Source organism: Balaenoptera borealis (assembly GCF_965194805.1).
Source record: "Balaenoptera borealis genome assembly, chromosome: 1".
In the NCBI taxonomy this organism is placed as follows: Eukaryota; Metazoa; Chordata; class Mammalia; order Artiodactyla; family Balaenopteridae; genus Balaenoptera; species Balaenoptera borealis.
The window spans coordinates 28,525,920-28,541,909 of NC_138860.1; the positions used below are offsets into that span (position 1 = coordinate 28,525,920).

General features: G+C 41.4%; 1 protein-coding gene and 1 pseudogene across 5 annotated transcripts in view; both read left to right on the forward strand.

Moving 5' to 3' along the window:
* LOC309605352 (tigger transposable element-derived protein 1 pseudogene) overlaps positions 1-15,990 on the forward strand; it is a 485,483-nt pseudogene that overhangs the window by 287,032 nt on the left and 182,461 nt on the right. The window lies entirely within an intron of this gene.
* Positions 14,752-15,990, forward strand: part of AKT3 (AKT serine/threonine kinase 3) — a 387,341-nt gene continuing 386,102 nt past the window's right edge. For 2 of the 4 annotated variants that reach the window (XM_082340892.1, XM_082340894.1), the window contains exon 1: positions 14,756-15,473. The gene's annotated coding sequence lies outside the window, so the exon portion shown is untranslated. Of the gene's footprint in view, positions 15,474-15,990 lie in introns of all 4 variants that reach the window. The other 2 variants (XM_082340891.1, XM_082340893.1) reach the window with 2 other exon arrangements.

The following is a 15,990-nucleotide window of genomic DNA, read 5'->3' on the forward strand; positions in this document are numbered from 1 at the left end:
CTATAAGAATTCTAAATGTGTATGTTTCCAATAGCATAGACTGAAAATATATAAATCAGAAATTGACAAAACTTCAAGAAAAATAGATAAATCCACATCATAATGGGAAATTTTAATATACCTTTCTCAGTAATTGATAGACTATGGAGACCAAAGAAATCAGTAAAAATATAAAAGATTTTAACATCATGATTTTTAAAGATTTATGTATATGGACATATAAAGATATGTATATGGTATAACACCCAACAACTGCAGAATACATACTTTTTTCAAGTGCATATGTGGAACATTTACAAAAACTGAGCAAAAGCTAGGACAAAATACAAGTCTGAATAATTTGTAAAGGATTGAAATCATACAAAGTATGTTCACATATTTTTTGGAATTAAATACAATTCTAAGAAAAAAATCAGAACACAAATAAAAATTATTTTGAACTAAAATATAATGAAAAGATCACATCTCAGACATATGAGACACCACTAAAGAAGTCTTTAGAGAAAAGTGTGTAACCTTATACACATAATTGGAAAAGAATAAAGGCTGAAAATTAATGAGTTCATTATCTATCTCAAAAGTTAGAAAAAGAACAGCAAAATAAACCCCCAAAACATTAGAAAATAGAAAATTAGAAAGAGAGCAGCAACTAATGAATTTTAAATGTTGGTAAAATTGGCAAACTTCTGGTGAGAATCAACCAAGAGAGCGAGAGACAGAGAGAAAAAATAAACCAATATCTGGAATGAAAAAGATGATATTACAGATTCTTCAGACATTAAAAAGAAATAAGAAGATATTGTTTTTAAAAACCTTATGTCATTAAATTTGAAAGTTTAAATGAAAAAGATAAACTCCTTAAAAAATCATGATATATTCACACAATGAAATATTATACAGCAGTAAAAATGAAAAATAAAGCTGCTCACAACAATATGTATGAATTTTAAATATATAATACTGAGAACAAGGAGAAAGTCAAACGAAAACAACCTTATTTATGGACTGACAAATTGGAGGAAACACTATAATGAAAACCACAGAAGTCTAAAAGTGGTTGCTATTGAGGGAGGGGACTATGGTTGGGGAAAAGCACACTGGATTCAAGGTTGCTGCTTATGTTCTCTTTTTTGGATCTGGATGGTAGTGACATAGGTGTTTGCTTTAAAATCATTGGGCAATCTATACATATGTTTTAAGTACTTTCTGCAAAAATATTATGTTTCACAAGTTAAGAAATGAAGATAAATAATCAACACATGACTAAAAAGAAAGTCCTATGAGCACTCTTCATTTTGCACATATTAGTTCAATCTTTCTCTCTCTTTCACTGTTTCTCACGCAAATATAGTATGTTGTACACTCTAACTAAAATACATTCTTTTCTGAGCGAAGCATTGAGCTGATTTTGTCTCCTCTTGGAATTAGAATTTTGATTGCTACAATAAGGTAGCATGTATCCTATACATATATTCATCTCAGCAGTCCTTTTAGTTAAGAATTTTTTAGGATAATAAGAGAACCGAATGTTAACTTAAGCAGATATAAATAGTCCTATAAAAACGAACATTAGTATTTTGAGGTTAAATTCCAATTTCTCTTCACTAAGGAGCTGGTGAAAACTCTCAGCCATTAGGGCTAAAATAAGTTTGTTTTTTAGTCCAGTACACATAACTCTTCTCTCTTTGTCAAGGTTCTGCTGACGCTCTTCTTTGTCTCACACTCTTATTGGACCACACTGCTCTGTTACTTTCTTATGTTTGGGTCTTTATCACTCTTTGTGGGAAATACTTGCTATTTCTATAACTGCTTAAAGTTCACTTATTTTAAAATTCTTTTTGGCAGGAAAAGATAGCTTCTAACTGAGGGTTTAAGTAAAGAAAATGCTCTTCTACTGCATGTAAATGTGGTCACCTTGACAACCTGGCTCATTGTTATCCATCCCCCCTGGGCCTCCTATTTAACCTCTTTTTTTTTTTCAATTTCTTAGTTTTTTCTCTTTTATTTTTTAAAATTTTATAAACTTGACTTATTGTGCAAATTTAAGGTGTACAACGTGTTACTTTGGTACATTTATATGCTGTAATATCATAGCCTTTGTAGTGATATTTATCCCATCACATAGATAGTACAATATTGTTGTCTATATTCATTATACTGTGCATTAGATCTCTAGGGCTTATTTGCAAGTTTGTACCCTTAAATAACATCTATCTTATCCCCCCATCCCCTAGTAATAAACATTTTACTCTCTGTTTTTTTAAATTTTTATTTATTTATTTATTTTATTTTTGGCTGTGTTGGGCCTTCATTGCTGTGCGCGGGCTCTCTCCAGTTGTGGCAAGTGGGGGCCACTCTTCATTGCGGTGCGTGGGCTTCTCACTGTGGTGGCTTCTCTTGTTGCGGAGTACGGGCTCTAGGCGCACGGGCTTCAGTAGTTGCGGCAGGCGGGCTCAGTAGTTGTGGCTCGTGGGCTCTAGAGTGCAGGCTCAGTAGTTGTGGCACACGGGCTTAGCCGCTCTGCGGCATGTGAGATCTTCCCGGACCAGGGCTCGAACCCGTGTCCCCTGCATTGGCAGCTGGACTCACAACCACTGTGCTACCAGGGAAGTCCACTCTCTGTTTTTTTTTTACTAGTTTGACTTTATTGTTTCCACTATGCTGCAGGCTCTACTATAACATAATTTGACAACTTGAGACTTGTTTTTATCCGTGTTAGTTGGATACTAAGCATCAGTTGAATTGAGAAAGGCATCAGGTTAATCAAAAGAAAATTGAGAGAGAAAAATCTAAGCTGATCTAAAAAGTATGCTGTATTGTCAAGATATGTCCTCAATTGAACTGAAGTGTGAATGGAAGTCTCTATAGAAGGATGGACCTCTATTTTGTGGCAAAGAGTGTTTTTTTCCCCCGCAAAGTCAGCATATTAATCATGTAATTGGTAAATGGATATAAAAAGTACTCTGGGGTCAGGATTAAAGCTGATGAGCATAGAAGCAAAGAAAAAGAAAGTGAGGAAAAAGGTTAGGTCCCAGTCTGAAACCTAATGTTTTGGGAAAGAGCTGGGGTTGCTGGGATGGTAACCCTCTAAGCAGTCCCTGGGCAGTGAGGAGGGTACTCTGAAGGCATGTCTGGAGAATTTTCAAAGTAATTCTGGCATTTGCAATGGAATAAGTTACTTAATGAGAAGCACACTTACCTCCTGTTCTGTTTCCCACAGCTTGGGATATTCAATTAAGAATAACTGGCAATAGGATAATTATTATTTAATTTATAATGACTTTCTTACAGTGATTTGGGTTGATAAACAGCTTGTATATTTTAAACAATTACCTCTTCCTCTTTCTGAGGTTATATTATCAACTGAAAATACATTGGTTGAATTGTGGGAAGTACTCAAACATAACCAGATTCAAATGCTGAATAGATGGGTTGACAAATGAGGACACTGTTACCAGTTTAATCCCCATATGGGCCAATTAGTTTCACATAGAGAAGAACTCTGTTCCAAAGCCACAGATTGCACCATTAACCCCAGTCAGCCGTCTCCAAATGGTGTGTCATTGATCATAAGAGGCCCAGGTATGAGTGTTGATAGCTCAGAGCAAACCCATCATCACCTCTGAGAACAGAGCCATTCTGTTATCTCATACATTCTTCACCTCATAGATGGCAAGGAATATTACCCTAAGATGGAGAAGTTGAAGGCCTCTCTGTTCCCCCATTTCCTGCACCCCATAATCTTATAAAAGGTGAAAAATTACAACTGCATAGCTTCCATTTTTGTAGGAAATCTTCATGCTTTAGAGAAAACTGGTAATAGCATTATAGATAAGCAATACAACTGGCAAGCAACAAACAAATTTGTGGATTCACTTCATCAATAATTAACTCCACCATTCATGGTACCTTAGAAATCCTAACATTGACCCAAACAGATGAGAAAAGCCAAATACATGCTTTCCAGCTCCTGAAACCTTATTACTTCTGGTTAGCTTGTAGAGTAACAAAAATGAATATCAGAAGTAGAATTATATTAAATGTAAAATCTGTAAAAATATGACTCTTGGAACACTCAGTCTAAAGTGTAAAGGTTTGTGAATCTTGCTCATTCTCAAAACAAATGAAATCTTACCTAATTTAATTTCTTGCCATGGAAAAAGTTTCAGAGCTATCCTTAACTTGGGACTAAGCCTGAAAAATCATCTCAAAGGGTAATTTGGGGTAAAATGGGGTCAAATTAAAGTAATTTTAAAATAGGCATTAATAAAAAATAGTGTCATCCTTACCATCACTTCTACAAACCTATAATAGATGTTTTGATATGTGGATCCATTTAGCGTACTTATCTTTTGGTAATAAAATGTAATTAAGGTAATGGTAAAACTGATTTTAGCAAAAAGCTGCTGCAGTTCTTCCTTGTAACAGAGTCAACATTCCTGGTTCTTTATAAATCTTCTGAATTAAGCCAAAAATCTGGAGAATAAGAAACAATGATCTAAATATAATGACTGGGAGCCTGGGTAGATTCCCTTTGTGATTCACTCCTTCTCTTCGGTAGGAACTTTGTATACAGGACTAGAGTTCATGGACATTTTGTAAATGTTGGAACCATTTTTTTAATCTTAGATTCCACATCATGTTTATTTTTCACATTCCTTGTCATTCTTGCTGTTTCTCACCCAAACGCTAAATAGTGTTTCTTTACCACTTCCAAGTTTTCAGAGAGTAAAATAATTCCTCTCTCTCCTTGTGAATTTGGATCCCAACTGAAAAATACATACAAAAGATAGGCATTGGAAAAGAAATAGCAGCTTTACATTAGTACAAGTTGGAAATGTGCATTTAGGCCTTCAGACAAGTGAGCTTGCTAAAACTTCACGCAAGAACCAGAAAACCCCAAGCCACACCTGCAGAGTAGGCCTCTTTTGGCATGAGGGGAGCAGACATGTCCCCCATACAGAGGGACCTGAGAATGGGTTAAGTGCCTGCAGGAAGTTTTCGGGGAATTCCTGCGGGGGAGTGAAGGAAGCAGGACTGGGCAGAGGGTGAAGTGCAGCACAGTCACAACGAAGACCTCAGTTAATCCTGTGTGTGTGTGTGTGTGTGTGTGTGTGTGTGTGTGTGTGTGTGTGTGTGTATGTGTGTGTGTGTGTGTTGGGGGAGCAGTAGAGAGGTCTGAGGATATGGATGGTCCTATAGGCTTCCTGAACTGAGGCAAGGGACTAGACCTTACATCCCAGACGGAACAGTCATTGGGTAGGGGATGTAATCTGGGGTAAACCTGCTCTCTCAGTAGAGGACAATTCCTGGGAAGGGGAATTAAGAAGTGTCAATGACCAACATTCTGAGCAGCTGGAGAAATGTCTGCTTTAGTCCTCAAAGGACGGGTTGCAAATCTGGGCATAATGCCACTACAGTGTTGAAGGAACTCAATCAAATGCATGACATATACCACCTTCTGTTCAAGGCACTAAAATGCAAGTTATGATTCAGTTTTCATCCTACATGCATCCTACAGGTATTGCACTTGGCCCTTCCTCCTTCATGTCATGAAGCACTGATGCCATCAAAATCTTCCCACCTGTCTACAAAACTCTTTCTGTGTAAATCCTTTCCATGTTCACTCTTACCTTGGAGAAGTACCTACCTTCCATTCAAGGTTTATCCCTTTATCTTTATTCATCTCCCATATGCTTTAGAATCATTCCTTGATAAATAATCCCTTTTCCTTCATTTTCAATGTCTTTCCCTCAACTAGCTCTTTTTCCTTTCCCCATTTATACTGTCTAATTTCTCTCATTCTTAAAAAAAAACAAAAAGTCTCATCACCCTGGGTCCCCTTCTGGCTACTATTCTTCTTCTCTGTCAAACTTTTTGAAAATACAAAGTGGTCTGGTAGAAAGAACACTGGCTTTGGTGTAAAACAGACCTTGGTGTGAGCCCTGGCTTTGTCCCTTGCTAGCCTAGAAAAATTCCTTAATCTCTCTGAATCTATTTCATCACTTGTAATGTGAGAATGGCAATTCCTATTTAATGAAGTTGTAATGATGGTTAAGAATTGACTATCATAGAATAGATATGGTGGTCATGAATTTAATTTCCCAAATTCAAGTGTTTCTAGAACTGAACTGAATTCAAGTGTTTCAATATTGAGTCTCCATTTGGCTGGGTGGTTAGAAACTTCCTTTCTGCCTGGGGTTGTGATGAAGTTCTGGAGCGAAGGCAGTGGGGAGAATGGCTTACACAGTATCAGTTCACGAGAAGGGAAAGGGTTATTGGTCTTGGTTGTACACACTGGCATCCTCTGAGATGTCGGTCATCTCAATTGCCCTTTGCTGCTGAGCTGTCCCTTAGTCCCTTCAGTGTCATTTGCTGATGTGCTAGAACTGCAGTGCTAATCCTGCATCATAGTTGAGCGTGGGGATCTCAGATGTCTGCCTAAATCTCAGAAATCCTGGTAACACAGGAATTGTTGTGTTGCTGTCCAAGTCATGCTGGGCCCCAGGAAGTTCTGTGGGGGCTGAATACCTACATTAACCATAAGAAAGAGTCAACCTCTGGTCCTTCCATCCATCCATGCTCTCACAAGGAACAAAACACAACTTTTCTCTTTTTCTGGAATCTTGAAGGTTACCCAGTTATTTACTCATTTTCTCACTTGGGCTGGGGCAGGGGGTAAAGCTGCCCCTTCCCCAGAAACCCAGCCATCTACTCCCGTATTCTCTTCCTCCTGCTAGCCTGAGGAGCTTTCCAGTGGTGGTGGTGGTATCGAGTGAGTGAGGCCTTGCTCTTGGCACCACATATTCTCCCAAGTCTGCTGTTTTAAGCCCTAGAGTTATTTCCATTTTGCCCTGAGGGCTAGACTTCTGAAACTAAAAAGCCAGGAAAGGAAGCCTTTCCTCATCAATCTGCTCTGCCATCTCTTTCCTGAGGCAATGATCTTCTAGTTCTCTAGATGGCAAGGAAGAGCTAGGGGAGTCAGAAACCAGAAAACAATGGTTAATATTTCAAGATAGCGTCCTGCCACACTTAAGCAAAATGCCAGAACAGAACTTACTTAGCTCATAGTAGGTTTCAATAAATATTAGTTCCTATTCCCATCACTCCACTATCCCCTCTTCCTCAATTGGCCATTTTCTCATTAACTCAGTGAAGCTCTCATCGCCATTACACCATGAAACTACTTCCGTAAAAGTAACCATTTACTCCCCAGTGGTAAAATTCAGTAGGAACTTATCAAATTTTCTCTTTTATTTGAACTCCTCTGCAGCATTTCCACTGGCAAATACATCCCCCTTTTTGAAACTCTCTCTACCTTGGTTTTTATAACTTCTGTTTCTCTCCTTACTCATTTGGCTATTTTTTTTTTCTCCATTCCTTCTGTCAAGTATTAGTGTTTACCAAGGTTCAGTTTTTACATCACATTGCTGCCTGATGTCATTTACCCCACTATCTGATGCAGACCTATACCTTCAGACAAAGTCTTTTAGTCAGACCTCCATATTTTCATATCCTCAGATGCCTCTGACATTAAATCAGCTAATTCCTGTAGAGTGCTTAGCACAGGGCTTGACACAGAGTAAGCACTCAATCATGTTAACTACTGTGTTTATTACTGTATCTACCTGAAAGTCTCATAGGTGTACATCAATTTTAATGTCAAAAATGGCTGATTTTGTCTTTTCTCCCTCATAACCTTGCCTCTTGACAACCCTCCACCCCAAAATAAGCAATGACAACCATAGTGTGCATGCACACACACACACACACACACACACACACACACACGCACATTCCTCCTCACAGGGCAAGGAGGGCATAATTCTGGACATCATTCTTCATTCTTCTTCTTTTCACTACCCCTCTGCCCACCATCTAATCACTCTGCCCTGATGATTCTACATCAGAAGTTACTCAGGAGATTCTTCCTTCTTCTCCCTCTCCACTGCTCTTACATGAATATAGACTCTTATTTTTTCTCATGATTATACTTCAAGCCCAGCTCAAATGCCTTCATGACACTGAAACCTTCCCTGTGCCCATTTTCTTTTCCTGGAGGTCCTGATGGTACTCTCTTGCTTTTCTTTGTGTTCCTTTCACTGCCTGGAATGTCTCCTCCTGCCTTATCAATTTCTGACCTCATTTTATTTATTTAAAACATTTTTTTTGGCTGGGCCGTGTGGCTTGGGGGATCCTAATTCCCTGACCATGGATCAAACCCAGGCCCTCAGCAGTAAAAGCACAGAGTCCTAACCACCGGACCGCCAGGAAATTCCCTGACCTCATTTTAAAGCTCAGCTAAAATGTCATTAACCTCTCTCTCTTTAGGTTGACCTGACTTAGTCTGTCTCATCCCACTGTTAATTGTTCCATGATGTGTTCTCTTATCCCTTTATATGTGTTTCTATTATTGCACTTATTTGTATTGTTGCTTATTTATGTTGGTATCCTAATAGAATGGAACATCTTGAAGGCAGGCACTGGGTTGTACTCATATCTCTCTCTAGAGCTTTGTATAGAGAGTCAACAAGTGTTTATGGAATTAAGTTGAAATGAATGTTAAAATGTGAACTGTATGATCTGAGGTGTAAAACGTTTTAGCAGGGAAGACAGTAGGACTAGGCAAACATGCAAATAAGTTTTATGAAACCCTGACTGGAGATTTCAGAAAAAGAGGTTATGATAACCCATCATTAAGGAGGAAGTACATAAAGAATAACAAAAGTTGGGGACTTTGCCTTTTTCTCCATTCTTTATAAGTTTTCCTTTATGAATCATCTAAAGAAGCTTTTGCTCATTAGCAAGAGTTCTAGGTATCCTGTAACTCTGATGTCATGTAAATTCAGATACTTAGAAGCAGGCATCTAGAAGGAAGTAACTTTTCGTTAGAGAAGAAATAGAATGAGAACCTTCTGTAGGCATGTGTGACGTGTTTAGTAAATTGTCCTTCTCTGACTTGTACACTCAAGGCTCACAATAGCACTTTGAATGGAGCAAGATAAAGTTAAGGAGTTTAAACTAGACACCAAAGCCCGATCATTTTCTGAATCTTTTATACTTTGATATAGAACAAAGGAAGGCAACTCATTTTTGGTAATCACAGACATTAAAGGAAAATCAAGGCAGCCTTACACTGTTAAAAAAATCCATCTGATTTGAGATTCATGCCAGTATACAGGGGTTTCATGGCTCAATGTAAACTTAGTCCAAGTTACCAACTCTTAGTACAAATTGTACTTCTATATTTTTATTTTTGATTTTGTGGCATATTTATATTTTTTAGGCTCTTTAGACGTAAAATTTCATAGTGTTCAAATTTTTTAAGAAAAAATTCTGAGAAATTAACCAAAGGCAAGAATCTAAATATTTAATATCATTAATGTGGATAACAATGTATGAAAAAGGCAATTTGTTGTCACATATTTGTCAAACAGAAATACAAGCATATGTAGAGAAGATACTATTTTAATTAATTTTGTGCCTTGAACACCTATTAACCTCAATACATTATTTTTCGGTAATAGCTAATAATTTTTTTATACATGTGAGCACACATCTAAATAAGAAACAGAAAATATTTATACCACAGAGAGAATATGCTTTTTAATAGGAATTTAAAAATGAAGTTTTAACTGAAATCCCCCAATACAAAAAAGTATGAAATTTCAAGTTAGGTAACTATCATGAAGAAAATAATTCAAAGCCTATTCTGTAACTCAAATGCTCTTATTCACTTTAAGAATATAAAATAGTTGAGACAGAGGAGATTTATGTAGGGTTTTACTGGGGAAAGTTGAGCTCACCAACTCCAGTGGGGAGGGCATGTAGGATGCTTCTTCAGCTTATGCCAGGGGGCTTCCATGGGCTTCCGTGGGATCATGTGAGAGCTTGGGATGTGTTTGTTCCCTGCAATAAGGGGATTCTGTAGAAATTGGGAAGCAGGTTGCCCAACTGTTTCTGTGGCAGAATCAAGAGGGAGAGAATGGCCTACAGGGCAAAGGATATGTGAGTATTTCCCAAGGACCAGGTGAAGTCCCATGGGAGAGAAGGAGCTGGCTGGAGCCATCTTGAGTCCTGCCTAGGAGACCTTCTGCCAGAGGGTGAAATGACTCTCCAGTAGGGAGAATACAACAGGGCGGAGGAAACAGGAGCTGAGGGGTGATTAGGAGTAGGCAGCTAAAAGAAAAGGTGCATTACCCACATTGTAGGGGTTGCAATTAGAGAAGCCCAGAAGCAACTCTCCAAAGAGACCCTGGAGAGCCAACCTTAAACACATATCAGTAGCTTCATGGGCCAGTGACCTGTGCAGACCTGTGCACAGAGACCTGTACTTGGTTTAATCCTCTGCTTTGCTGTCTTGAAATTCTTAATTATTTTGCAACAAGGGACCCAGCATTTCTGTTTTGCACTGGGTCCTGTAAATCCTATGGGGGGTTCTGTGTGTCAGGCCAAGAGAGTGCAAAACTGGATTACAACAGTACCAGCTAGATAAGAACTGTTTTGTCCTTCACCCAGAGACTGACTTGTGGGGGTATGAGGAAAACGAGATGGAGAAATAGAGAAGCTGAGTTTGCCTGTTTTCCCCATACAGGCTTTCAGCCTAAAGAAGGCTTGAATTCTAAATCAAATTCAGTGTTTTGCTTAAAATCTAATTTCTGATTGAGATAGTGTTTGCAACTGAAAGTGGCCATAGTTCTATCTAGGAACTAAAGGTCAATAGAAAAATTCTGATACTGAATTTCCTCTTACCATAAAAAGCAAGCTAGTATTATTTAATGAAATATTACAAATTCAACAGTTGAAGGACTTTGTAGTGGGTTAAAAAAAAGTCAGGTGTAGATTTGAAGCTTTCCAGTTGACTCAGAAAGTATTTTAGTACTTTATTACTTCTTCATTAGTAGAAGAGGTTGTGTTTTAAAATCGATGGGGAAACTTTCTGGAACAGAACTGTATTTACATGAGATAACTGAGGAAGGAGTTGAGGTAATTACCTAGGTGAGGGCTAGAAATTTACTGTCATTATTTCACTGCTAGCTGTTGTATTAAGAAGTTCAGTCCTCACAGAGCAGGTTCTGAAACAGCTAGAAATGCACACCACCTCAGGAAGTTAAAATTATATCCTAAAATGAGGCTCTGGGATTAAAATATGTAGGTATTAGTATTATTGCATACCTCTATTCACCCACAGTCCGAATAATAATATGTATGCTTTTTGCTTTGGAATCAGAACATGAATTCTAGGTCAATTCTCCACGAGCAGTTATTTAATTGTGGTAACTTTCTGTGACCCAAGTGTTCTGAAATACTAAATATAATGTCCAGAGATTGCTTAAGTTGCTAACAGACTTAGCCATCTAAGAGAGAATATGACAATACGAATGAAAAAATTTTCATTCACACCCTAGTAACACAGCAGGAAAAAAAGTCTGCCAATATAAAACAAGAGGGAGGTTTCCAGAGAGCTTTAAGTATCCCCTTTGCACATGGCATCAGATTAGTGACATACCTGTTCTTCAGGTATTCTCATGTGTTACTAATACAGACCTATACCTTAAGAAAGATATCTGTAAAAAAGAGAAAAGACAATTAGTATCGGTAACTATTGCAACTTACTCTTCTCCTACTTATACCTGGATTTAAACTATGTTCTTTTGGAAATTGCTCTATTAATCATCTAGAATATTTATTAATTACAGCTATAGACTTAGCATGGTTATTTCAGAAACCAACTGTGGCAAAGACTGCTGGCTGTTCATCAAACTAATTTCTTTTTCTTCCTGGGCTAGACTCCATTTCATGGGTTGCCTTGTAGTTTGGTGGCTTGGGAGTGTTCTAGCCAGTGGAATGGGAATGGAAGTGATGTGCACAAAACCTCCCTTAAGTAATTCTCCACGTTTTGCCCCTTTCTGCCAGCTTGATGTTGTGATTATGTGTTGAACACGTCAGAACTCTAACATGGAAGAAACTTTATCCTTATAAATGCTTAGAGGAGACTTGCCTGCCATTCTGAACTTTACATGGATGAGAAATACACTTCTGTAGAAATGCCAGGATAGATTTTTGTATTTATTTGTTGTACCAGCTAGTGTTAACAAATATATTCATGTTTATGGTAAAGGAATTTTAGCTTGCTAATCACTCACTATGTTTTAGATACTATCTAATATTTCATCACATTTAATTCTCATAATAAGCTGTTGAAGTAGTTGTAACCATCGTTGCACAAATGAGGAAATTAAAGCTTAGAAAAGTTAAGAAACTTGCCTAAGACCTAAATTCTGCAGAGGGAGGATTTGAACTCAGATCTCCAAGTCTCCAAAGTGTGTTCATGATCTTTCCAATAAGCCATCCCAAGAGGAGAGTACGGTATAAACTGCACATAGGACACAGAGTTATTTGCCCATTCATTCATTAATTCATCCAACAAACACATTTTGTGCATACTTTGTGTCATGTTCTGTTCTAGACACTGGAGACAAGATACCCTTGTTATAAAGGCAGAGAGGCAGTAACTTAATTTTTGTTACCTGATGTCCTGAAATTCTAAATGTGCCTTCTAGTTTAAGTTAATCCCAAGAAATGGTGGAAGTACTAACAAATAGCTCTCAGTATCTAATTTACTCATTGGTAGTCAAGAAGAGTGAATACTTTTCTTAAGCTGCATAAGTAACTACTACTGAGAGATACTAGCCTTAAGAATTTCTGGCGTAATAAAGAATGAGGGCTTTGTCTCTAAAATTTAGGAGGGACATTCCCATGGATAAACATGCTCCTGCTGCCCATATTATTGGAAAGTGACGACAACGAAGAGGAGAACTCTAGCATACACTGTGTATGGAGTACCATACTATCACAATTGGCAGATTCTCCAAAATCCATGATGGCACAGACTAAGAGAAAGAACAATGGTACTTAAGTAAATAATAGTTCTGTAATAAATAATTGTATAATAAAAGCTGATATGCTTTTATTACAGAAATTGATGAAACTACTAGAGTAGAAGTACAAAACACAGAAGAAATAAAAGTTTACAACTTTTCAAATACATGAAGCCCAGAGTATATAATCCATTGTAGTTTATACAATATTTACTTTTAGGGTTTAATTCAGTTAAGATTTAATACAATCTGATGAGATGGAGAAATATTTTGAGGCAGTATGGCTCATAAGACAAATTTGGTTCTCACAAATATGTTGACGTTAAAATTGGAAACAAATGAAAACTGCAGTTGATAAGAGATATCTGGTAATTCAGAATATCACCACTCTCAGAGTTAAGTATTTAAAAGAGCTTTTGAGACACTCTTTTTAGCGCTGGTGTCATAGTGACTATTTTCTTAAAAATAAAAAGTGGGTTGGGTTATTATAGAATAAAAATCTGACCCATTTTTGTTACTCCCAAGCAAGAAATCTGTAACGGAATCACTTTGCCAATAGGGACTGTTAGAGCTCTGATAATTATGGTAATAAATTATATTTTATACATAGATAAACTAAATAGAATTAGGATACAGTGTATGTTTATTAATCAGTTCATGACGCGCCAGGAAATACGGAAGAAGGAGAAAAGCAGCAATTGAGGACTTTTACTCTCGGGTGGATTGTATATATTAAAATGGCAAATTTTGTTCTGAAACGGTCAGAGAAGTGCTTCCCTTACAAATGGAGAAAATCGACTTAAAAAGCGCTTTCTTTTTTTATTAGGTTTCATATTCCTGTCCACAATCCCAATAGATGTGCATTTCATAAAAGATGTGGACATAGATGTATAAATACGACTCCCTATATAAATACCAGGGATATAGTGTAAAAGAATGACTACCATCCCAATGTTGTCAGGACATGGTAAGAGTAGGAAGTGCGCGTCGGAAGGAATCACTCCTTCTACAGAAAGAAGCTAAAAGCACTAACAAGCTAACAAGACTCTTGCATTGGGAGAAATAACAGGTACACCATCAAGGTTAGAGCCACGTGGCGAAATAATACGGTTTTTTCAAAGTGTTCCAGAATTAACAATACATGGTGTCAGAAAAAGTGAACTTCTTTTATAACTTTATGGAGTATGATGTAGAGTTAAAAAAAAAAATTGGCCATTTTGAAAAAAAAAAAAAGTGTTTCCATTGCAAATATCCTCAGAAGCCATGAACTTCAAAAGAAAGAAATGCTATCTTCTTCGTAGTGAATGCAATACATCATGGCTTCCCCAAAGTCAATGAAAACTACTGTCTCTAAAAAGTGTGAAATTTTAAGGTTGAATTACGATGCTACTGCAAGCCGTACACTATGTGTGGTGATTGCTTACAGGAAGCCCAGGGATGGCTCTTCCGAAAGAGGTGTTCTAGACTGGACGATAAGGTCTCCTAGGAGTCAGGAAAGGTGTCAGACTCTGGACTGACCTCTGAGGTGCAGAGGGGTGGGGTCGGTTCCCGCCCGGCTCCAAGCTTTCCGGGGCGCGCCCCCCCAGGGCACCGCCCATCTCTGGGGCCTCAGGTCCGGGCCCCTCACGCGTCCGCCTGACCTCCTTGGAGCTGCGGCGGGCGGGAGGAAAAGCCCCGGGCCCGGCTGCGCGCGGAAGGCAGAAGAGCCTCCCCTCCCGGGCCTCGGGTGCCCGCAGCGCGCCACGAGGGCGCGGGGAAAACCCACAACTTCCCGCCCAGGAACGACGCCCCGCTCCCGGCTTCGGCTGGGGAGAAGGGGGGGGGGCGTGTTCTCGCGAGAGGAGAAGGGGCGCGGGCCGCCGCGGGCTTGGGGGCGCGGGGAAGCCCGCGGACGGGGGCCCGCGGGGAGGGGGCAGAGGCGGCGGGCCGGCTGGGGACGCGGGGAAGCAGCTCCCGCCAGTCGCCGTGCGCCAGCCCCTGACGTCAGGAGTTTTCCTCAAAGTCAACAACAAGCCTGCGGCGGCGGCGGTGGCGAGAGCTGATCAGCGGCGGCCCCATAGGGAGGAGGGGGCGGGGAGGCGGCGGCGGGCCCCCCAGCGGGGCGCGGCCCGAGAGGAGGCCGCAGACCCCCGACCCGCGCCAGGCCGCCAGGGCCCACAGCCTCCACCCGCCGCCGCCTCGCCTCGCCGGCGCGACCCGGCCCCCGCCCGAGCGGAGTTTTCTGGTGATGAATTGAATTTGTAGCCGAGATCCGATTCCCACGTAGAGTCTCCGCCCCCTCCCCCCGCCGCCTCCCTCCTCCCGCCGCCGCCGCCGCCGCCGCTGCCGCCGCCGCCGCCGCCGCCGCCTCCTCCCGCTCCAGCTCCGCGGCCCGGCCGGCTCCCTCCCTCCCTCCCCTGCAGCCCGCCGCCTGCCCTCCCGCCGGCCACACCGGCTCCAGGGGGGCCAGAGGCTCTGCGGGGTGGGGGGAGGACAGGAGGGGAGGAGGAGGGAGGGGGACCCCCGAGTCGCCCCCTCTCCTCCCCCCGCCCCCCGGCTCCATCCTCCGCCGCCGCCCGAGCAGCTGCGGGGCCGCCGCCGCCGCCTTTGCAGGTAACAGCCACCGCCCCCCACTCTCGCCCTCTCCCCGCCGCTCCTGTTCTCCCTCCGGGCCCCCCTCGGGCGGGGGTGGCGGTGGGTAAATGAGGTGGGGGCGTCCGGCTTGTCACCGCGCCGGGGGCGTGGGCGGGGGCTGGGTCGCCGGGGGCTGGGGTTGGGATGCGGGTGCGGAGGCCGGGGATGCCCGGCGCGGACGGACCGCACCCCTCACTTTGCTGAGGGAAGCTGAGGCGGCGGTGCGCGGGGGCCGGGGAGGGTGTTCCTGGCCTAGCGATGCGGTCCGGGTCTGGGCCGCCCGGGCCCGGCGCCTCTGGTCTCTGCGCCACTCTCGATCCAGCCCGCTCACCCTCCTCGCCGGCCGGCGGCTAGGGGAGGGGGCCCGCTCGGCCTGGGGTGGCGGCGGGGTTATGTAACGCGGGGAGCGCCTGTGTCAGGGCGTTTGGGTGGGGGAGGGGGCTGTGTGCGCGTGGGTGGGGGAAGGCAGGGATGCGACGGCTCCCCGGGGTCTTGT